Source organism: Peromyscus maniculatus, chromosome 17 (assembly GCF_049852395.1).
Source record: "Peromyscus maniculatus bairdii isolate BWxNUB_F1_BW_parent chromosome 17, HU_Pman_BW_mat_3.1, whole genome shotgun sequence".
Lineage (NCBI taxonomy): Eukaryota > Metazoa > Chordata > Mammalia > Rodentia > Cricetidae > Peromyscus > Peromyscus maniculatus.
Window position 1 is genome coordinate 27,149,312 of NC_134868.1, and position 23,688 is coordinate 27,172,999.

The following is a 23,688-nucleotide window of genomic DNA, read 5'->3' on the forward strand; positions in this document are numbered from 1 at the left end:
GCACATAGACTTGAAAACAAACACCCGAAGTCTCGCGAGGGGTTATGGAATTGTATTTGAGAGAAAGGTGAAACGGTGTTGAGGACTGTACTCTGGAACCAAGGCCGGCCGGCCTTGTGCTTTCCTGGCTGTGTGAAAAGCTTCTTTTGCCTTGCTGAACCTTGGTTTGCGTCTCCGCAAACGGAGATGGAAACAGTACCCAATTCCAGTGAGCTTCCAGTACAACTGGAGGATTCCCATCAACAGCTGAGGATGTTGTGTCTTGTGCCACACACAAGAAATTACTCAATAAATGTTAGATGATATTATCATTTCCTCTACCAAAGCTCTCTGATGAGTCCTGAGCTCAGGATACTAAGTTACTGTGGCAATAAAAATGCTTACCTACATTTTACAGAGCCCAAAGAAGCAGCCAAGATACACAGAAGAAGATTAGGTAAACATTAATATATACCAAAGCCCCGGATTGCATCTTCTAAGCAATTTATGTAGAGACTAGTCTAAAATAATTAGGTGTGCACTAGAGAGCAAGAACAGTTCTAATTTAAAAGCTTATGAATAATTGCCCTCAAGGCTGGCACATAGCAAAGGAAGAAAGAAGAAATGAGCCGGGAGACTGAACTCATCTCCACAGCGTTCAGCAAGTGCTCACTCCGCCACTAAAGTTCAGACAGCATACATTCCTTTGAAAGCCAGGTCACAGGACTGGAAATATCTTTTGGAAAGAGAGAAATCATCCTTTTAAATCAAATCTACACGATTATACTATTTCCCCCCCCAGAGTAACAGAATATCAAGCTGCTTTTCTGAACCAAGATGATGACAGGACCCAACATAATAACACATGGGCTCAGCTTGTTCAGGCTTGCGCTATCATGGCTCAGGGCAAGAGTAGTCATGTACACACACACACACACACACACACACACACACACACACACACACGCCCCTCAAGGTTAACGTGCTAACAGACAGAACAGATAGGCCAGTGTCTTCAGATTTGAACTCTGGAAAGAAAGCAGCCATGCCTACTCACCATCTGTGCCGCGGACAGCTGACTGCTAGGTGACACCACCACAGCAGAATCAGACAAGGGCAGTGAGGGTGGGGGTGGGGTGGGGGCCAGGGCAGCTCAGCGGGTGCCTACCAGGCCCTGCCAAGGTCTTTCAGGGCATTAGTCACATGCCGAGTCCTGCCCTGCTGCCCACTGGGCTAAAGGTAACTAGCAGACAAAATCCATACTTGACTTCTCAGGGGAACAGAGGGTGGAGGATGGGCCAATGAGCAGCTGGGCGAAGAGTCACCCCACTGCTCCACCCATGGGCAGGGACCAGCATCAGTGAGGGTTGCTGCCAGGGGCAGTGCTTCAAACAGACACTGTTTTCATTTTGCTCAGCTTCCCATAAGAGGAGACAATGGATAGGTTTCTTTTCAACCACTGACATGAAGGCTAGGGCACTGGGTTGGTATGTCTAACCACCATGAGACAGCTCGGAAGAGCAAGATACCAAAATACACTCGCAGAGTATTTGTTCTCAGTGTATTCGCAGGAACTGAGCTCCTCCCGTCCTCCTGCGGCTCTGAGTGCCGAGGGTGTGCCCAGGCACTGTGCTGGGCAGGAGCTGGGAAGACAGCGCTAACGATCAAGTCGGCCACTCAGTGGGTGAACCACCGAAGGGGGAAGAGAATGAAATGAGCAAAGCCCACTAAGCATCCAGAAGGGTCCTTCTGAGAACCAGAACCTACACTGAGGCTTCAAGGAGAAGCAGAGGAAGTCAGGTCTCATTGGCACCGGCACAAACAGTATTATAACTTGGCACACTTCTGGTCTAACATGCCAACCTGCCTTGCTCCCGAACCATTCTATTCCACCTGCCTCCACGGCCCTTCATCATTTTGAGTCTGAAGAGGCATTATCCACCCCTTGCATACACACCCATGGCCTCTTCTTTCCTCAGTGTCTGGGGAGTAATTTTTATAACATCTAGATTGTGTGGATTTATAGGAGTTGAATATAGTAGAATTACATCCTTGAGGGTGGCTACCTATTCATCTCTCAACAAATAAGAGTCTCACGCAAGAGGACTAACTTCTCTATTTTAAGCAGTGGCAGCCAAGATAAAGAGTGCATTGTGCAAAGTTTAATAAGGCTGGGAAGAAAAATGTTTTAAAAACCTTCTGAGACTTATATATTAATAGCATATATGCAAGAACATCTTATTACGTGCTAATCTGTAACGCTAAGCATTTAAATCCAGCCAAATTCTGACATTTAGTGGGGGGATAATGACAAGCAATAGCCATTTAATCCACGCTAGGAGCCAGGTACCAATCTGCAGACCAACTCTACCGTGTACATTGGTAAGGCTGTACACTGGAAATTCTGCATGAAGAAGAGAATACATCATTTAGTTCTGTCAAGAACAAACATTAGGCACTCATCACCTTATAAACCTTGCTTCCTTCAATGCTGTTAAGGAAAAGGTGGTCAGATATGTAAAATGGAGAGGTGGGCTTCCAGTCAAACAACAAGACACTGTAAACAGCCATTCTATGATGATAGATACCATACCTACCTAAGATTCAGTCCTCGATAGGTTTTTGAGCACTTCCTAATAAATGGCTAGAACTAAGAGACACATTGTGTTCTTAAGACAATGGTATTCTGTTGGGAATTTTCTTGGATTTTTTTTTTCAACAGCAAATTTCCATATCGGCATCTAGCAGAGCTTATAGCTCAGGCACATTCATCACACTGCTCTCTGCTAATAACATGATTCAGTTGGCTTAAAGTCTTAGGAAGAAGACATATGTCTCAGTGCGGAACATACAGACTTGCTGACGGCCAGCTGTTCCTTCGGCTACAGCCACTCCTGTGCGCACCCTTCCTTCCCTGCTTACGGAAAGTGTGTGTGGAGCCACGGAGCCGTGGAGCCGTGGAGCCGGAGAGGCAGTTCAGCAGTGAGGAGCACTCGCTGCTCTTCTAGAGGACCTAAGTTCAGTTCCCAGGCCCCACACCGGGCAGCCGACAACCACCTGCATCTGCAGCCCCAGGGGACTTCAGCTCGTCCTGGCCTGGGGCACCCACAGAAATACAGGCGACAAACCTAGACATTTTTCAAAAGCATTTGTTCAGCTGGCTTGTTAGAAATGTCGCAAAGACAAGAGTCAAAAACCACAGAGTGACAGGAAACTAATAGTTCAGAAGAGCCTTACGACCTCAGCGAAGAACAAGAATGGAGGATGCCTCTAGGTACATGTGGGTAGAGACAGGTAACAAGGGAGAATTGGATAGAAAGACCATCAAAACCAGAAATGCCAGTACCCTCTGCCCAAGCTTTGAATGGAAGCATCATTTAGCTGTACCCGGTGCTTCAGGGAGTTTTTCATATTCTGCATCTCACTAGAACATCACAGTAGTAAAATGACCCCGAGGAAAACCAGAGCCAGACGCAGAAAAGGCTTCTCTGAGGTGTCTGTCAGAACGAGACACTAACCTGACTCTAAACCCAGTTCATATGAACGGCTCTTCCTCTTGGCTGCCCCCTGACCTGCTCACTGAGAACATACACAGGGTTAGCTGCACACGGACTCCCTGTCCCCTTCAGCTTGCTCCAAGTTAGGAGCTAAGGGGAGAGGGCAGAAGGGTCCTTCCAGCAGTAATATTGACTGGTGTTATGGGAAACCCAAACCTGAAATCCATTTGAACTCTCCGTGTCTTACATAAATGCTCCCATCGATCCTGTCTCCCTGGCCTCTGAACACGTAGGTTCAGTGCCCCTTGTACACAAAGGTTCACCTCTGTGTCTGCATTATAAACAAAACAAAACAACCTGTAGCTCAAAGCCAGAGGTGACCCACAAGGGCATCATTCTCCCCAGGGACACATGAGGATGGACACACGTGCGTGCACACACACACACACACACACACACATGCACGCAAACACGCATACACGCATGCACACACCCCTGCAATTCTGCAAGGTAAAGCTCTTTTACTTACAGCAGCATTTTATTCTCTCCTTGTGATCTAGATCCCCGTGTGTTTCTCTCCTTCTGACGTTCCTCGAGCTTCCTTCCATCTGAGCAACAGCAGTTGTTGGATGGAACGCTCTGGGAGGAATGCAGACCTCCAACAAACCCACACAAATCGCACGCTTGCCTGACAGCAGCAAATTGAGAAGTCCTGACATCTTTCCTCAAGGCCGCAAGCCAAGCTGGCATGCGGCTGCCATTCCCCGGCCCCACCTCCTCCCCCTGACACAAGAAGCTATTTACAGGGCTGAAAGTGGCCCCTTTGTCCCGCACTAGCCGGGCAGAGCTCAGGCCCCAGGAGGAACAAGAGGGTGGCGGCGAGGCCATTTGCTGGTCTTTCAGTCTGCCACTCTGGAGTCACTGGAGTCATGCTCCTTAACCCGGGCTGGCAAGCCACCTAATGCTAGATTTGTTTAAGCCATAGCCTAGGAACCAAAGAACAGGGGGGCTGCCCCGACAGAGGAGAAAGTACTGGGGACCAAACAAATGGGAGTCCCCAGTAGAGGGGAGGCAGGGGCTGCTGGCCCAAACCTATGCCCTGGGAATCTCCAACATGCTCACTTCTTTTGGCCCATGTCATTAACCCAGAGGGCCACTTGGTGGTGATGGTGTGTGTGTGTGGGTGACTCTGGGATACTGTGCACAAAGATGCAAGGGGATCCACAGAGAATCCATCATTGTCACCTATCACTTTAGGGCTTTTCCTCTCAACCAACTATAATAGACCTTAGACCAATGGGGTTTTTATTGTCATTTAAGTGACTGATCCTGTGGATTACCAAGTTAATTTCCATGAAGATTTTTAAAGGAGAAACAAAGCAGAGATGTTCTGCTTTTAAAAGCTTGATTTATTTTATGAAATACTGGCGTCAAGTTGAGTACTTCTATACTAAGGCTTCTTGCCCATCCCTCCTAAAGTTCTCAGAGGAAGAACTGAACACACAAAGCATTTAAAAGAAAATCTAATGAGGTACTACTTTTATCCACTAAGAGTAAGGTCATAATAGAGGCTTTAGGTCACAACTATCACAAATGCAACACCCCAACAAAATATCCCAAATGTAGTACATTAACTTGAAAAGATACATTTTTAGGGATGCAGATAGAATTGGTCAAATATCTGTTCATAATAATTTCATATTCATTAAACTCATATATAGATAAGTCAAATGACAAACTAAATTACTTTGGAAATATTACCTAGGCTTGCTTATCTATCCATCCATCCATCCATTCATCCATCCATCCACCCATCTATCTACCTACCTACCTACCTACCTACCTACCTACTTACCTACCTACCTATCTACATATATAACTATCTACCTACCTATCTATTTTGCTATATAGCCTAGGCTAGCCTTAATCCTCCTGCCTCAGTCTCCCTAGCAGAGTTCTGGGACTTCAGAACTATACCACTTCAGGCCTACAGTTTCTGTGAAGTATCTTCATATTCTTCCCTTTCATTTAACTTAAGTTGAATCATTTTTGAAATCATGTATTCATTTATCACTAAACACAATCAATCCCCCCATGTTACAGGAACACATTTGTTTATGGATCCATATTTATAACCTTGATTGTTTTTTAAAGTGATTTTCAAGTCTCTTAGAGCAATAGTCAACATTTCTCTTTGGAAAGTCAAATGCCAAGAAGTAATTAGCTAGCTTGTGTTATTTTTCTTTGCATTACAAAAAGTCTATCAGTTATTTTACAAGGACCTGAGACTGAGTTCAGGACCAGGTGTTTGGTCTACCTGATGCTGCTCAAAAAGTGGCCGACAGCACACCTCACCACATGAAAACACTGATGGGACTTTGAATATGGAGACTGAGTAAGGGACTGGAGAAACCCCTGCCCTGGTAATCAAGTACAAGAATGATTTCCCACTTAGAGAAGTAACTGGACAAACTGAGAAGAACTCAGACCTGCTCTTGAGACTTGGAACACAAACACAGGAAGACAGGGCAGCAGTATAGGAGACCGCGGCACGGGCCTTCACGGGAGCTGCATGCTAACAACATAGGCTGGCCCTCCAGAGTGGGGACAGAGCCGAGACAACGACAAGCCACTCCCACCTAGGTCTAACACTATTGATAAATGACCCTGGAACAAACTGACAGTTAGGGTGGATAGGAGAGGGGAAGGAAGGTATTCGGGAAAATCTGTTGAGTCACGATTTTTAAAATCTTATTTTTATTTTATGTGTGTGAGTGTTTTTGCCTGGCTGCATGTGTGTATGTGTACCATGTACATGCCTGGAGCCCTTGGAGGGCAGAACAGGGTGTTAGATCCCCTAAAACTGGAGTCACAGACAGTTGTGAGCCATCGTGTGGGTGCTGGGAACCAAACCTGGGGCCTCTGGAGGAGCAGCCAGCGTGTGCTCTTAACCCCGAGCCCTCTCCCCATGCCCTAGTTCCAATGCTCCTAAGAGTCAAGTGCCAGCTGTGCATTTACAGCGTATCAGGCCCTAGGCATGCAGGTACACACATGGCCAAGTGTCAATCTTCACCATGGCCTTTCTTTACTACGGGCGGTGGTTACTGCCATCAAAGAACAGGACAGTCCCTGCTCCTAATCCACTCAAGGAAGCTTACGGACTTTGAGAGGTCAACACCGTGACTCAGGCAAAGGGACTTGAACTCAGGCAGGGGGTGGGAGGCCATGATGCTAATGAAAAAATGCCTCCATACACAACGCTTTAAAAAGCCAGTATCTGAACTCAAATGCCCATCACCAGATTGTGGCATACTTAGGCATACATATACAACAGATCAGCATCCAGCCTTTTAAAGAAAACCAGGAAACCACCACAACAAAGGTGATATGAACAAATGGAGAAAACACCAAGCTAAGTGAAATAAGCCAAAGGGAAGGACAAATACGAGCTTATCTACACGAGGTACACAGAATCAGCAATTTCCCAGACAGAAAGTAGAACAGAGGTTACCGGGAGCGGGGGGCAGGAGAGGGACACATGAGCGACATTGCCCAACAGCTGCCAGGGTTTTGTCTGGGGTGATGAAAAGTGTGGGGCTGGACAGTGGTGATGCTTACACAACTCAGTACCATTGGGCAACCCTACACTTCAGAACATTTCCAATGGTAACTCGGACATTAGGTATGCTTTACCACCAAAAGAAAATTCTAAATAATTTATAAGAAGCAGAAATTTGGGAAATAACTGGCAATAAGGAACTGGAGAGCTGAGTTTTGGGGTCCTGGGAGGATGAGTGGTGGAACAGTAATGAGAGCGGAGTTTGAGATTGGGAAGTGGTCCCCAGAACCTTCCTCCATGGACAAGATCAGAGGTTTTGGGGTGGCCACACGTGGCTGGGTCTCTGTCCCAGCACCACCACAGGAACAGGTCCATGTGTAATGCTGTGTCAGTCCCCGAGTCTGAGCGTCTGCACCTGCCCTTTCTACACCCAGCCGCTCCCAAAGCAATCTTCCCTCTAGCCTGTGCCTGCTCTGCACCTCTCTTCCTCACTCTCTTCCCGAGGCCGGTTTTATGACGTCCACATCCTACCCGAAGAGGCCAGAGGTCACTTTCTCTAACCAATTCTTACAGGATCTCCTCGCTGCTAAACAGCGCATCCCCCAGCTGGACTCCAGGGAATACTTCCTTTGCGGCCTTTGGGAGTCCTTGGTGCTTCCTGCTAGACACTCAGGAAGTACAGTACCGACGACGGAGCTCCTTCTCTCCCCTCCTACCCTGGTGCTTAATACAGTGCCCAGACCAAAACAGGTACTTGCTGAATATTCCCTGAGTATCTCCTGACACTACCGATCTACTGCAATCCACTGGAAGGGGCACTTATACAACAGGGACTCTGAAGAGGAAAGAGATAGCCAGGGTGGCCCCACACTTCAGCACCCCTCTTCTCTCCTCCCCCCCCCCCCCCCCCCGCCATCTGCAGAGTCTCAGGTGATGTGGAGTGGCAGGAGAGGTCGGGAGGATGATGACCAGAGTCCCCACGCTGCTTTACATGTCTCCAAGCATTTCACTTCCTGAGAAGTTTGTCAACACTAACAGAACAGTCCTCTGGTACTTAGGGATGTGACTCCTCATCAGTTTAAGACGATCAAGACTGCCCACAGGGGCACAGATTCCACGAGCAAAGAAGAAAGGAGGTTCCCAGGGTGCCGCACCAGGTTAGTTTTCTCGGACAAGCCAGAAAAACACATTGGGTTTCTATCCCTGGAGCCAGGGCAGCACAAGACTGTGGCGAGGAGAACATTCTCCAGACACTGAGAGGGCTGTAGGAAGATGTATAGGATGTACACATCTGAGATGTATAGGAAGCTGACTAGAGGACCTGTCCGGCATTCCCCACAGCGCGTTATTCACAGTCAACACAACATAGAGCTCCCCCACTCCCCGCCCTCGCCCCATCCACACAGACACAATGAGGACCTGTCTGTCTGGAGACTCTCAAGGAAGACGCCTAGGTCATGGGAAGGCTTTTATGTAGGACAACAAGGTTCAGCTTGAGTCAGATGTATTGAAGAACGTTCCTAAGGGAAGCAAGATTCCTCCATTTGTCTTCATATTTATTTAATACACAGATGAATAACGTCTGACGGAGGCAGGGGGTTGTTTTCTTCAGTGGTGCAGCCACTGATGAGGCTCTCATGCTCCCCTGAACTAACCCTCATTGCTGTAAACGATCCTAATGGAACTCATTGGGTCAGGAAAACACGGGAAAGCAGGGGAGGGGCTAGGTGGGGAGAGGAAGGGGATTCATGGGAGTGGGAAGGAGACCAAAGAGGGTGGGAGGGGTCACTATGGCTGCAACGTATTCTGTACATCTATGACAATATCGTAATAAAACCCATCATATATAATTAACACAAGCTGATAAGATACTGAAGTATCCATCGACTTAACACTGTTCCATTTCTGTAGAGATGTCATAACAAAGCAGGGGTGCTTCCTGGCGAAGGCTAGGGAAGGAAGCGGACTTGGACAAGAGGGGCCGTCTCAGTCAATCAGCTTCAGCGGGTAGAATGGGTAGACTGACCCAACTCTTCCTGAGGATGCAGACAGAAGAGGCTTCTGAAGATTACACTTCTGGTCATCATCTGCATCTGACAGGGCATGCCATGTCAGATGGTACCTGACCCAAGAATGAGTCCTGAGAGACTGCAGGTTGAGGGGGTGACACACCATGGTCTCACCACGTTGGGCAACACAAGGAGAGCCTGTTACTGCGGCAGGTAGAGGAGGAAATAAAATTCCCCTGGCTATGAAAATAACCCACAAGGACAGACCCTCCACCTTACAAAGGAAATCAGGAGCGAGAAACCTCGCGGTGAGAAGGGAGAGAGCTTGACAAGTGAAGGGACTCGTGTGTCCTACCACAGCCAGGACAAGAAGCGTCCTCACTGAGGGCCTGCAGAGAGGAGGAAGTAAGGCCCCTGGGTTTCAGAAGGGGACCTATCCAATCCTCGAGGTCCCCTCAGTGGTTCTGTCCAAAGCCTGTATCTTCCAGTAGTGACTAGGAAATTACACAGCATAGAAATGTGGAAAGGATTCTGGACTCAAATGCAAAAGGGTCCCATCCCAGGTACTGGCTGAGCCCAGACGAGCTGCACATCATGAGCAGGGCCTCGGCCTGTGTGGGCCCTACAGGCACAAAGAAAGGGGTGGGACCAGTGGGAAACTGCTCCTCTTTGGGTCAAAAAAGCCATGCTGGCCCCTCCAAGACAAAAGGATGATGGAGTCATCCTGTCAACAAGATCAAATAAACAGGCTTCTACCCCCACCTTGAAACCCCAGGTAATGGGTACTGGAGGAAAACATTAAAAACCACCAATTCTTGGCTAGAGAGATGGCTCAGTGATTAAAAGCATATCAAGTTCTGTTCCCAGCACCACCTTAACTCCAGCACCATGAGGATCCAATGTCTCTGCCCTGTGTGGACATATGTAGTCATCTATACATACATACATACATACAGACAGACAGACAGACACAGATACACACACACACAGAGACACATACACACACCCCTCTGGCCTCTGTTGACATCAGCAGTCACCTACACATACTTGCATACAGACACATAGACAGACACACATTTCTGCCCTCTGTGGACATAGGCAGTCACCTACACATACACACAGACATGAAGACACACACACACACACACACACACACACACACACACACCACAACTTAAAATAAATCATAAAACCCAGCAGTTCTATAGTAGTAGGTCTGTGTTTAATTATTCATTATTATTTTATTATGCTTTATATTTGGCTCCCCCTCCCCCCCGCCAGCTTTTTAATTGTAAATGCACAATATAAAATTTGCCCTATCAACCATATTTTCAATCAATTGATATTTTCAATCAATGCTCAGGATAAACAAGGTATGGCTAGGTTCAGGTTGGTTGATATTCTTTTGCATGTATGTATTTTCCACCTGCTACACAAGGATTTAGGGTGGTAACCTGCCCTTATTAAGGAGTGACAGATGGGTTATAAAGCTCTTCCAGAAAACACAGCTAAGCCTTCTCTGTCTGTCCTGAGCCGGGCCCTGGCGCAGGCCCTCACCAGCCCTGGGAGCAACTTCCCCGTAAGTGTCCTTTCAGAGAGGGCCTCACTGCAAACCAAACAGCATTGAGGGAACATTGGAGGGAAATAAAACTTTGCAAACAGAAGGTCATTGCTGGGACGATGGAGCCCTGGCAATGTTTTCTCCACCTTCCACGGGTTCAGGAGAACCGTGAAGACAAACACACCTGCAGGAGTTAACCCACACACCAGACAGCTGCGGAGAACCTCTGGGTAGGAAGGAAGGGGGAGGGCTCTGTGGCTGCAAGCACTTGGCAGGTAGAGAACACTATGGATGGGCTGGAGGCCACCAGAGGGCTGTGCAGAGGCCAAGGTGGACCTGGGCCAAATCTAAACAGCCAAAGCCAGGTGGGGGTAGGGAGACGCCCGTGAAAACCAGACCATATGGGGAGCAAGGAGCCCTGCAAGAGGCAGTTAGGCGCGGGTTAGGAACTGGCAGCCTCAGCGGCCAGGAGACCGGGTCTCTCTCCTAGGACACTATTCCTGTCAGCAGGCTACAGAGGAGCTGCTGGAGGCTCATCTTCACCCCGGAAGCTTAGTTTACAGAGTCAGCCATGTCCTTGCGGGGGGCCTAGGTCAGTATGGGAGAGAGAAGAGACTCAGTCCTTGTCCTCAAGGAGCCCACAGGGCCCAGCGACTCAGAGGTCACAGCTATCAAATAGCAGTGACCTGGATAAGAAGGCTCAGGAGGGCACAGGTTGGGTAGGGTTACTGACACCTCTTAAAATAGAATAAGGCTCCGGAGTAACCGTCGACTGGAGAAACGGCTTTTAGCCCAACACAGTGGGAGTCGCAAACCAAATACAAACACAGACTTCAACCCAGGGAAGACCAGCCACTCCCAAGGTGAGAGAAGTCACCTTGGAATTTTAACAGACCTCAACAGGTAACTTAAAAAGCAGAAACCAAGAGAATCTTTAAAATATGTTGAAAGTTGTGAGGCTCCTTGGAATTGAACGGAACCTTTAAAGAAGATGGGCCCCGAGGTCTTTGTGGAAGCGGGCGATGTCAGAAAGAGCAACAGGTGAAACAGAGGACAGATGAAGCAAGATTTTGCTCATTGTATGGGAAGGCATGGGAGGTATCAGTGACACCATGGGACACGAGCTAAAATTACAAAGAGTTCAGGTAACTTTAAGAAGTGACTGGTTTAGGAAAGCTAAAAACAAAACAAATCTAAGTTACGGAAGATTACAGAATACAGACCAACGACCTACTATTTAAAGGAGAGGAAAAAAGAAAAAAACAAAACAAATGCCAAATTTGGTTGTTACCTGCTCGGAATCAACAAGCTACATTAGTTTGGGGATCTTTACATTCTCGTCATAGTTAGTTTAAACTCTTGCTACGAAAGTTCCCAAATCTATTCAGAGTCCACACAGTACGGTAACATCACCGTGTACTTTTTACCTTCAGTCAGCGTCAATCGCAGCTAACACTTTGCTAATATTGGTTTTTCAAGACAGGGTTTCTCTGCATAACTTTGCACCTTTCCTGGAACTCACTCTGTAGACCAGGCTGGCCTCGAACTCACAGAGATCCACCTGGCTCTGCCTCCCGAGTGCTGGGATTAAAGGCGTGCGCCACCACCGCCCGGCGCTAATATTCTTTTATTATGCTCTTCTTTTTAAAACGGCTGGAAAGCAAAGCCCACACATGCCGTCATTCAGGAGACACTCTGAGGTGCCAACAGTCCTCTGACTCTATAGGTTCGGGAACTATTTGTGGGGTGGCAGTCAGCCTAACTGGCACACGTAGTGTACCCTGCCAACGGCCCAAAGAGCTAAACAAAGGGAGCCAAGTTAAATGTTGACTTGAAGCAGCCAGTTCAGCGCAATATTTAATTTCTATGCAAGAAAAAGGTCCCGTGTATTCGGTTGGCAAATATTCATTGACCACCCACTATATACCAAGCCAGCCCAAGCCTCAGGAGACGTGGTTGTAAGCCACAGAGAAAATAAAGGATCTGTCTAATTAAGGCTTTCACACTAACAAATCTGTAGAACAAAATCCCCAAGCACTCTGGCTTTTACTAACTAACTCCCCTAAAGTCAGACATTCTGACAAGGCTCGGAACCTAGTTCCAGAGGTAAGTTTCAGTTTATGTCCCCCTCTGCCAAACTGAGTCACCTTTTTAAAAGTGGCCCTCGGAGGTCGACTGCCAAGCTGGCAGTTGAGGGGACAACTTTCTGGTTCTCTACTTCTTCTAACACATCCCACTAAGTGACAAAGAAATGCACCTGTGCATGCTTTCATTCATAAACTATATCCATACTCTCTAAGATAGTTTATGGCCATGAATCAAATCTGGATTTAAAGAAAAACAAAAGGGTGTATAAAATATTTCCATCTTGCACTCTATTACATGGTCTAGCTGCCCCCCAACCGAGAGTAACCGTAACCCCTACTAGAAACCATCCTCTCTGGCACCTGCCTGGTGAGGCTCACCTGTTTCTGCCAGGGCTGCCACCAGTTCCCTCACATGGGCAACAATACATAAGCCCCTAAGAAGCTTGCTGCATCAAAGAGCCTGCAACAGAGACCACAGCATACACGATAAAGACACCCACCACCACCTGCTGGACGAAAGAGGCATGCTGGAGACTGTTACCAGACCACAAGACTGGGTCGGTTGGTCTGTAACAAGGAGAATTAAGGCCACAGAGCCATGCCAGCCTCAGAGGCTGGCCACATTTGAGGAACTCTGTCCTGGGCTGGGAATCCTACAGCTTTACCCTAGCTCCAATGCCAAGTATCCTTACCTTGCTTATACTCTGCATTCCGGAATTCATCTCCAAGTTATGTCATGAAAGAACAACAGACTGGCACTGTCTGCGGGGTCTAGCCCAGAGCTCTGGACTGCTCAGCTATACCCTCTGGATTTTGGATCTGTCCTCTCCAGGGTGCCTGGTCGGACTGGTGACGTATAAGGTCCCTGTCAGCTCCACATGCTATGATGCCTCACAGCTTGCCTGAGGTACAATGTGGGTAACTGTCCCACAGAAGGAACAGAGACCTATTTGACCAATGTCGCCCTGGCACAGAGACAAGGCACACCTTTAAAGTAGCAATACCAGGTAAGGGACGACTCCAGTACAGTTATGCAAGATTATCTAGAATTCGACACTAATCTCCCTCTCCCATCCCAAGAAGCCCAGAACCACCTGTTTCTCCTCCTCGCTGGACTACACTCAGGAAAGAAACCCCTGAGCTGTGTTCTGAAACCCAAAGTTCACCTCCAGGAAGCGCACCGTGTAGTCCACGGATTTTCAACTCCTTCATCTTAATTGCTAAGATCTAGTTTAGCAGAGCAGATAATGCGTATTATTGTCAGGGGCCATTATCTTAATGTCTCCCAGTTTCCAGCATATGAAGGGCTACTGGGGCAAGGCACTGTATAAAATGCTGGCTGAGGGACAGCAAGCTGAAGCCATGCTACAGAGGCCCCCAACAGACGGGCTTAAAAAGAGACCTGGGGCCTGACTGTGGAGAGCCGTGACTATTTCTGCTGAGGAAGGATTTGATCTGGCCTTGGCTTCAGGGAAGCTTCCCCCCTCTTCCTAGCACCCTCTTTTTGTTTTAACTAAGAGCCTTCACTGTCTACGCTGGAGGAGGCAGACTCTAAACTTGGCTGGGGTACTGAGAATCAAAGCAAGGATCAGGTGCCCGCTGGGTGCTATTGTTCAGAGAGTACATGAGAATAAGCAGACCCTGCCCATTGGCTGGGTTTGGGGACACAAGTCAAGGACAATACCTAGTTTCAATAACTCTTCAGGCCAGTCCAGGGCCCAGGAACACTTCTGGAAATATGGAAATGATAATGATCAGGTCCCCTTCTCACCTAGAGGTCATAGAATGGTTGAAGTGCTCATATGAGGATGAAAGATATACACACATACCCAGAAGCATGCAAGTTAGAGGCAGAATGCTTACCAGAATATTAAATAACCTCTGAAAAAGATGCCAGTTTCTGAATGAAGGGCTGGGACACTTGGGACCACAATCATTTTTTTAACTGGACTAAGGGAATGTCAACATTTTAGCCACCAGCTGGGTTGCTGTTGCATCCCGGCTGGGGGTCAGAGAACTCAAGGTTCCAAAGTATGAGAGTCTGAAAAGGTTGAGAAAATGATCAACATTATAGAAAGGCCCATGAAGATACAGACACACAGGGTTTTCGAGGCCTGTGCCTCCTTCCAGGATACAGGCTAGCAATTCAGGTATCTGGACAGCTTGCAGAGTCTTAGAGTGCAAGTTCCTTCAGACCCATGTGCCTAGTGTCTTGTTCCAAAGTCCCTCTTCATGGAGCTTTGAGACAGGCAGAGAAAACAGCACCCTAGAACCAGGATGTAGAAACCCTTGAAAGGCTAACTAAATAAAGACTTGGGACTGATGGATTCTGCCCTGGAGTTCTGCTTCAGAAAAACTTCCTTCTTTCTTAACCAACATCACCTCCTTCTCTTCTTCACTTTTGAGATGGAGTCTCGTTCTCTAGTCCAGGTTGGCCTGAAACTCACTATATAGCCCAGCTTGACCTCCAACTCACAGTGGCTCTCCTGCCTCATCCTCCTGAGGGCTGGGATTCCAGGAGCTGTCATGTTCAGATTTGTTTTTTTGTTGGCTTTTTTGTTTGTTTGTTTGTTTGTTTTCGTCTTAACAAGGGCATTCGCTGCCTACCCTGGAGATAACCAACTGTGAACTTACTAAGACTGCAAGGCAGAAACAGGTGCATGCTGGGAAGTGCTGGACAGAGAGTAGATTACAATAAGCAGACGAAACCTGCTGACTGCCTGAGTCTCAGGACATTAAGTCAAGGGCAACTCTAGGGGCCAGTCATTCCTCGAACAGGCATGGGGCCCAGGAGCAAACTCCACATGTGTGTGTGAGAGAGAGACAGAGAGATGGCCAGAGGGCAAGGCAGGTTGTGTAACCTTGACTGAGTCATACTCTCCATTCACCACAGCTCCTGCCTCAGTGGGATGAGGAAGCCTGGCTGATTTCAGACGTCGGGGACTGTCTGAAGAGACGCTGAGGGGCCAAGAGATAGAGGTGACCGTGTGTGGATCGCACCCATGCTCCTCACACCTGCCTTCACCCACGGCAGCCCTGTTGTATCTGCTAGCTCTGTACTTTCAGCAGGAAGGATGCAGAATCACCGAATGGCGCCACAGCTCCGAATGCGGAGGATTCCACTCTCTTGTCTATTACGTTTTCAACGTTACCACTAGATCGTGCCAAGAAGGGGGTAGAAGTGCTCCCCAGGCACACAGCAGAGAGCAAACCCACGGGTTACAGTGAGGGGAATCTCTTAGTAAAGCGCTGGGCTTCACAGTCTGTGCTAAACTGAGGACCGGTGCCCACCTGCCATCTCCAATACTCAGGGCGTTCACTGATCATGCACCCCAACTGTGCTCTAGGCTTCCAAGACCTAGTTCAAAGGCAGATGATTGTTAATTTTTAATTACTCTCCAATTCTCCAGAAAGCCATAGCTATGCAGTAAATGATCTCAATCACACACTCCACTATGCTGAATCAAGCGGTTACCGCTTGGAACTCTGGTGTGACGCAGAGAACATTCACCACTGAGTGCAAATGAGACACAAGGAACGGACCTGCCCTGTTCCTAGATGAGTAGAGAGGAACTTCCCAAGCCTCAGAACCCTAGCTCCAGAGCCAGCAGAGGGAAGCATTTGAGAGCACAGGCCCCAAAGCCCAGGCAGCAGCCTAGGCTCAAATCCTGCCTTGGGCAACTTAATCTCTAAATATCAGAGAACAGCAGCTCTCAATCTGTAGGTCAAGACCCCTTTTTGGGGGGTGGGGGAGTGGGGAAGAGGTCAAACAACCCTTTCATGGGGGTTACATATCGGATATCCTGCATATCAGATATTTATATCACGATTCCTAACAGTAGCAAAATTACAGTAATGAAGTAGCAATGAAAATAATTCTATGGTTGGGGGTCACTACCACGTGAGGGACTGTATTAAAAGGTCGCGGCATTAGGAAGAACCACTATCATAGAGTCTAAGAGTGGGACCTGCCTCACAGGGATGCTGGGGAGGCTAATGAACTAACATCTCTGACACACCAAGAACAGAATCTACCGGCGAGAACTGGTACTACTGCCCCTAAACTGGTCCTGTTCAGCTGCCGGACAGCTGAGCCTAAAGGAAGAACCCAGTCCTGCAGCGGCCTTCTCTTAATTCTGCTTCATCAATGGTGTTCTGACCACGTGGCTCCAGACATGCTCTCCAACAACAAACCTGAGTGGAAAGTGCCAATTTCTACAGCAGCCAAAACTCTGCAAATGGGTAGATAATACATTTATCAGAAGTCGCACCCCAAATGGGGAAACATTCTAAAGGGCAAACCACACTTTTCTGATGCTCTACCTCCTTTCCATTTATCTTTCCAAACCATGAAATCCTTATTTCAACAGTTTTCCACTAAAACACATGAACCCCAGAGCCCATTAAAACCCATTCACTTATTATTTTCAAGTTAGTTATGAAACCATGAGTAGTTTTTTTTTTTTTTAAGAACATGTTTTATTTTAAACATGCATGTGTTTAACTAGAGAAAAGAGCTTGGTAAACCGCTCTGAAGTCAACAGATGAGAGAAATGAATACATTGAAAAGAGTCATCGTCAAAACTCACTGAAAACAAATCCGAGGGAAGGATCACTCTGTAAGTTAGGTGATTAAAAGTGACTCGCCCGTCTGGAGAGATGGCTTGGCAGTTAAGAGCATTGGTGGCTCTTCCAGAGGACCTGGGTTTGATTCCCAGGATCCACCAGACAGTCCCCAACCATCTGTTATTCTAGTCCCCGGGGATCCAAGGCCTTCTTCTCAGCTAGCTCTGCAGGCACTGCATGAATGTGGTACAGAGACATGCATGCAGGCAGATTACCCGTACACACAAAATAAAAATAAAGGTTAAATTTTTCTAAATGAATTGTCAAAATGTTCAACTTCAAATGACAATATACGCCTTAAAATTGTTTTTAATTGCTTATAAAACAGGAAGAAAATGAACCCAGATGTGCTTTCTTCAAGACTTTTAGTTTTTATACGTCCTAGTGTTTAATAACAAGTATACAACACTTTAATAATATGAAAAAGCAAAAGTACACTTTGATTTAGATATCAGACAGCTTTCTCGTTTTTTTTTTACTTAAAACCTGAAAACTGGCAAATAATCCATAAAGAGAACTAACCCAGGTTCCTATGTGAATTCAGCCAACTGGATTTGAAATCTCAGACTTAGGACACAGGGCATACCTTGTTCTCCAGCAGCCCTTCCTATCCTCAGGGAATACAGCCTTCACATACCTCCAGGTTAAAGTGGTATCCCTCCCAGCCAGCCAAGGAACAGGAAGAGGACCACTCTGCAGCAACTCCCAGCCCTCCTCAAGCTTGATTCCTCAAAGGTTGCAAGTGTCCGAATACCACTGCCTCCGATGGTTAAGAAATTATAAACATCAGGACGGACAAAGTAGAAAAAATTAACACAGCTCATTCACGGGATAGTTTTCTTTCCCTTGTCCATATGACCTACTACCCTCGAATTACACAAACTAAAATGTCCTAGGCGTTGATATGCAGCATTTTATGAAGATGAGACTCTCAGAGCACTATGGCAAACACCGGTAAAACTGCCTCTCCTGTCTAGTTCATCAAGTTCAGCTGCCACTTTTTAGGGCTTGCTTGCATTTCCTTCAAGTTCTCAGAAGCCCCTCAAGGTACCAGGATGTTGAAACCTAAACTCAAGCACAGCTTCAGATTAGCTCTGCATACTGAGAACTATCCTCCTGGCAATAATGCCAAAGGTACATCATGACCCTCAAATGTTTGTCCAGTTTGGACATGAAGGCCTTCACTAAAAACTCAGGCACCTTAATCTAGCTGGGCCGAACAGTCAGGCTTAAAGAGGGTTTAGGAAATTCGCAGCTGTGAGCTGCCTTAAAGTGAGTTTCCATGTTGCGGTGCGACAGCCTATGCGTGGCATCATATAAACAAGGCTGTCCATAAAACATTTCTAACAGTGTAACTCCAGGAGGATTTAGTCAGAAGGGACAGTGCATGCAAAGGAGCAATTGGCAAGCTTACCCAACAAGTCAAACTGATCTTACAAACCCTCTGAAATGACTGAGTATAAACTCTAGAAACTACTGTAGTTGTCCCACAGCCTAGCCAAAAAAAAAAAAAAAAAAAAAAAAAAAGCCACAGGGAGAAAGATAGAAATCTCTACATGTAAATGACAAAACCACCTGATCCTCCTTCCCCTGGCCCCTGCTCCAAACACAGCGCCACACACGGCACTTGACAGCCACATCAAAACCAAAGTGTGCTAAAGACATTAACACTGTGGCACGCTGGTTTGCACTTATTATTCCACACTTAACTCAGAAACCCGGAGGTAGCCGAAAAGTTCCCGTATGGTATAAATAGATAACCTGCCCCATTTGCCCTTGTCATATGCCCATGTGTTAAATGTCAAAACATGTAAGGCCCAGAGATTTCAGTCAGGCTGCCGTGATCATAAAGCACGGACAAAATATAAATAACAGACACAGGAAGGAAATGTGTCAAAATGCTTATAATCGTGGGCGGAGAGGCTAGTCTTGTTTGTTTGTTTAAGTTCCATCTGTTTACAGTAAATTCAGAAGAGGTGAGTTAAGGAAGCCTGTTGCTTTGAGTTTTCCTTCACCAGCCACGTAATTGGGGCTCAAGACCTTTTCATCTCAATGCAGACCAGTCACAAAAGCACCAGGCTCACACCAGAAAGGGACTTCTCAGTTGAACTACAAGAGAGAACATCTTCTAAGATCTGGTCCGGCTTGTTTTCCGCCCTAATCACACAGGCTGACGGTTCCTTTTGGCTCTTCTCAACCCGGCCCATTGCAGACCACCAGTTCAAACTTTTAAGTTCAGGTGGACTCAACAGCCACAGGCACCTGAAGAGAACCAGAGCAATGACGAGGGTTTGGATGATTGTCGTTTGTTTGGGTTATGCTAATAATTTCCACTGGGATAAATACAGATCGCAGGTTCAAATGTGTCCCAGAAACATAACAAAATGTCAAGTCCTTTAGGGCATACTCACAGTTCAAGATGCTTAAATGTCTCGGCAGGGCATTTTCACAATGGCCATTCTTACCTAGGCTCCACAACCATGATCTTGGGTGGAGTGGAAAGATGGTTTGCAAGCCCTGGCATAACGCCCTGATGAGATGGAGTCTCTAGATTCTAAGCCACGTGTTCTTTCAAGTCCTCTATCAGCATTAGCTGTCTATGCTTCAAGGTGATAAATACCATGTTCGCTCCCTAATTTAAAAGAAAGGTACAGCCAGGTTGCCTAAAATCAATGACTCCATCACTGCTGTGTGCAGTGACTGTGGGCGCTCCTCTTTGGAGACACCGCGAGAATTTCTCCTTATGACATCGGGCTCCCGGGCGCTGCCTCTGACCCTCCTCGAACGCTCGGCGCAGGGGCACGTCACAGAGCTGCACCGGGACAGTCCCGTCTCCACGCGCGGGGCGAGCGCGCCTCCTCACAATCCCTGCCTCTGGGGCACGAAGGGAAGGAGGTGGCGGAGACGCCAGGGGTCCCCCGGCCGGCAGGACCACCTCTTGGCACCTGAGCCGGGCAGGGCTCCGCTTCCTCACCGCCACCCTAGCCGGGGACCGGCGGCTGCGCGGCGCGCCCCGACTCCGCCGCGGTGCACCGGCCCCGCGCGCGCACGGCCCCGCGGGGAACCCAGCTCGGGCACCGGAAGCGGCGGCCGCCCGGGCGGTCCCGGAGCCTCCCGGTGCCGAGGGCAGCGAGGCCGCGGAGCCCAGGCCGGGGGCGCGGAGAGGGGGGAAAAAAAAGCGGAACCGTCCCGCCGAGCCGCGCGGGGAGGGAGGCTCTCGAGTCACGGCCCCCGGCTAGGGTCGCCTGGGCTGACACGCGCGGCCCCTCGCCGCTGGCGCACTCACCTCCTCCGCCGCCCCGGCGGCTCTGCCGGCGGCTGTCACTGCAGTCCACGAACTGCCGCGCGCCGGGTCGCGGTGCTATTTAAGGAGTCGCGGCTGCAGCTGCTCCCTGGGCTGCGCCACCGGCGTTGCAGCAGCAGCAGCAGCAGCAGCAGCGGCGGCGGCAGGGCCGGGTGGCTGGGAGTGCGCGTGCCGCGCCGCGCCACCCCTCCCCGCCCCGTCCTCAGGCCCCGCCCCGCCCCAGCTCCCGGCGCGGCCCGCTCCCCCGCCCCCGGCCCCGCCCCGCCCCCCCGCCAGCTCCGCCCAGTTCTGGTCGCGCAGGTCGAGCCTGTCCCGCCCCCCCCCTCAGACCCGCCGCTCCTCTCAGGCCCCGCCCCATCGGCGCCATTCCCGCCGCTTAAGCCCCGCCCCGTCTGGCCTGTTCCACCTCCTCAGACCCGCCGCTCCCCCTCAGGCCCCGCCCACCAGCTCCAGTCCGTCCGTCCCCCCCCTCAGGCCCCGCCCTCGGGCCCCGCCCAGTCCTGCCGACCCCGCCTCTCAGGCCGCGCGGTGGGCGTGGCCTCCCGCCGGTCCCCATGGGCGCGCGTGGCTGTCAGCGAGCAAAAAGCCACTACAGTCACCCAAACTGCCCTCTAGTTTCACAACGACTCTGAGGCAGGGCAAAGGGCAAGCCGGTGTCTCAACTGCAGAGTGTCCTGAACCCTGATAATGTATGTGATGCTTTGGAATGTTGTAGGCGCCCTTTAGCTCTTCCGTCCGTCCTCAGCAGTCTGCCCGGCTTGCTTCTTGGCATGGCCTCCGTGGTAGCATCCCTGCTTCAGAGGACCCTGGTGGCCGAGGACTCCCCCTCTTTCCTTAGCACCGATATACACGACCCCCTTTAATCCAGTTTCACCACGGTCCCCACACCAGGTTTCGCCACAGTCCTTGGCTCGGAAGACTGGACTTCCGCAATGTCCTGGCCATAAGACATCTCTGGACAACGCAGGCTCCGGGGTGGTTAGGGTGGAAAGCAGGCTAGACGTTGCTCAAGGACGATGTCCACCTGCCAAGTTCTAAAGGCTGCTCTGCCCTGCCTTGGCTCTGTGGAGGACTGGACAGATCCCCTGAGATGACCTTTGGCTGCCTTCTAAAGGCCAAGGCAAGGCCAGCAAGATGGCTCATTGGGTAAAAGGTGCACGCATGCTGAAGATCCTGATGATCTGAGCGCAGTCCTCAGAACCCACATTGTGAGTACCGTGTACACGTGTGCCCTCTCCCAAGTAAATGTAATAAAAAAAAATTAAATACACTCCAAAGCTTTAAGAGAATCTTTAACAAGGTCTAACACTAGAATGAGCACTGTTGGTCAGTGTCCAGGATTGGTCAGCGTGGCTGCATTGAGATGCAGATCACGCTGACATTTTCAAGAGAAAAGGTCAACACAATTATTCCTGGGCTCACCTGCTAAGTAAGAGCTGCTTTCCTTATTGCCTGAGGCCACTCAGCCAGTTACAATAGTGTTTGCTCCCAGCATTAGGTGGAATGCTTGCTAGTATTGCTTTGAATTTGAGGGACAAGAATTATTGTCACAGCTGGGCAGTGATGGCGCACACCTTTAATCCCAGCACTCAGGAGGCAGAGGCAGGTGAGTCTCTGTTAGCTTGAGGCCAGCCTGGGCTACAGAGTGAGATCCAGGACAGCCAGGACTGTTAGATAGGAAAACTCTGTCTCAAAAAAAAAAAAAAAAAGTCACAATAAACTCCTCTTACAACAGATATCATTTACTAGGCGACACTGCTAATAAACTCTACGTAATGCTCATCATATCTCTGTGAGGTGGTGCCACCACTGATCCTCTTCTGTAGCAGAGAAAACTGAGAGTCAGGGGACAGGAAGGGCAAGAGTGTTCTTGAAATTCAAGGTTGTCTGCTTCTAGAATATGGCCCGCACTCTTGGAACACGACATCTGGTCCCTCCAGTCCAAGGTATGCTCAAGTTGACTCAGCAAGGAAAATTACGTACTTTTCCTGGGTGTGTCTGGTCTTCCTCCCGTGGTGTGCTAGGCTCCTTGTTCAGTGCTGCTGAGAGGTAACCCTCACACCAACAGCCATCTACAGCAAGTGGCCCTTCCAGATCCTTGAGACTCATATCTTCTGTGTCTACACGCTCCTGCTGATAAGGGGAGAAATAGGCTCCACGTTCATTTTTGCTTTTCACTTGGTTTCTCTCTTCGAAGATCTCTTTCTCTCTCTCCCACCCATTATTCTACCCATTTTATCCTCTTCTTTTCCTCATTCTCTAACTGATCTTCGGCCCAGGGCCGCCTCAGGCATTTTTTTAGGTTCTGTAGTGCTGTTCTTTTCCAGGACTGTGCAAACCCAAACCAGAAACCAGGTGATTTCAATCAGAGACGGTAGTCCCACGGTTGTGGTGACGAGATTATACAAAAGCAAGGTGTCAGCAAGATTCATCCTTCTGAGGTCTGCCAAGAAAGGACCTGCTCCAGGTCTCTCTTTGGCTTGCAAATATCTGTCTTGGCCTTTCCCACCACCTTCCTAGTGTCTTTACCCAACCCTCCTCCACAGCGTGTGGTCTAAAGCTCCCCCTCCACAAAGATGCCATTTTAAAAATAAGGCCACCTTCTGAGACTCTCCAACATATGAAGGAGGCACGTGCGATTCCATGCTGACAGTTGGCTGTGGTTGTCTTGCCTCATCTCTTCCCACAGTAAGACATTTTCCCCCAAACTGGGCATCTCATTTTGTGCCCAAGCCCTGGGTCTTAGTCAGTGTTCTTCTCTAGCTGCGAAGAGACACCGTGACCATGGCAACTCTTATAAAGGAAAGCATTCAGTTGGGGCTGGCTTGCAGGTTCAGAGGGTCAGTCCATTGTCATCACGGCAGGGAGCATGGCAGCGTGCAGGCAGACATGGTGCTTGGAGAGGTAGCTAAGAGTTCTGCGGCTGGATCTGCAGGCAGCAGGAAGAGAGAGAAACGCTGGGCCTGGCTTGAACATTTGAAACCCCAAAGCCCACCCCCAGTGACACACGACCTCAACCTCTCCTAGTCCCTGTCAACTAGCGCCACTCACTCCCTAATGACCAAG

General features: G+C 48.9%; 1 protein-coding gene across 11 annotated transcripts in view; it reads right to left on the bottom strand.

Annotated features, from left to right (window-relative positions):
* Nucleotides 1-20,838, bottom strand: part of Acsl1 (acyl-CoA synthetase long chain family member 1) — a 68,514-nt gene extending 47,676 nt beyond the window's left edge. The window contains exon 1 of one of the 11 annotated variants that reach the window (XM_076553353.1): nt 20,605-20,838. The gene's annotated coding sequence lies outside the window, so the exon portion shown is untranslated. Of the gene's footprint in view, nt 1-1,036; nt 1,210-3,497; nt 3,675-4,005; nt 4,438-12,032; nt 12,219-13,384; nt 13,612-19,729; nt 20,289-20,604 lie in introns of those variants that run through there. The other 10 variants (XM_076553357.1, XM_042262615.2, XM_042262614.2 and 7 more) reach the window with 10 other exon arrangements.
* Between the last annotated feature and the right edge of the window lie 2,850 nt (nt 20,839-23,688).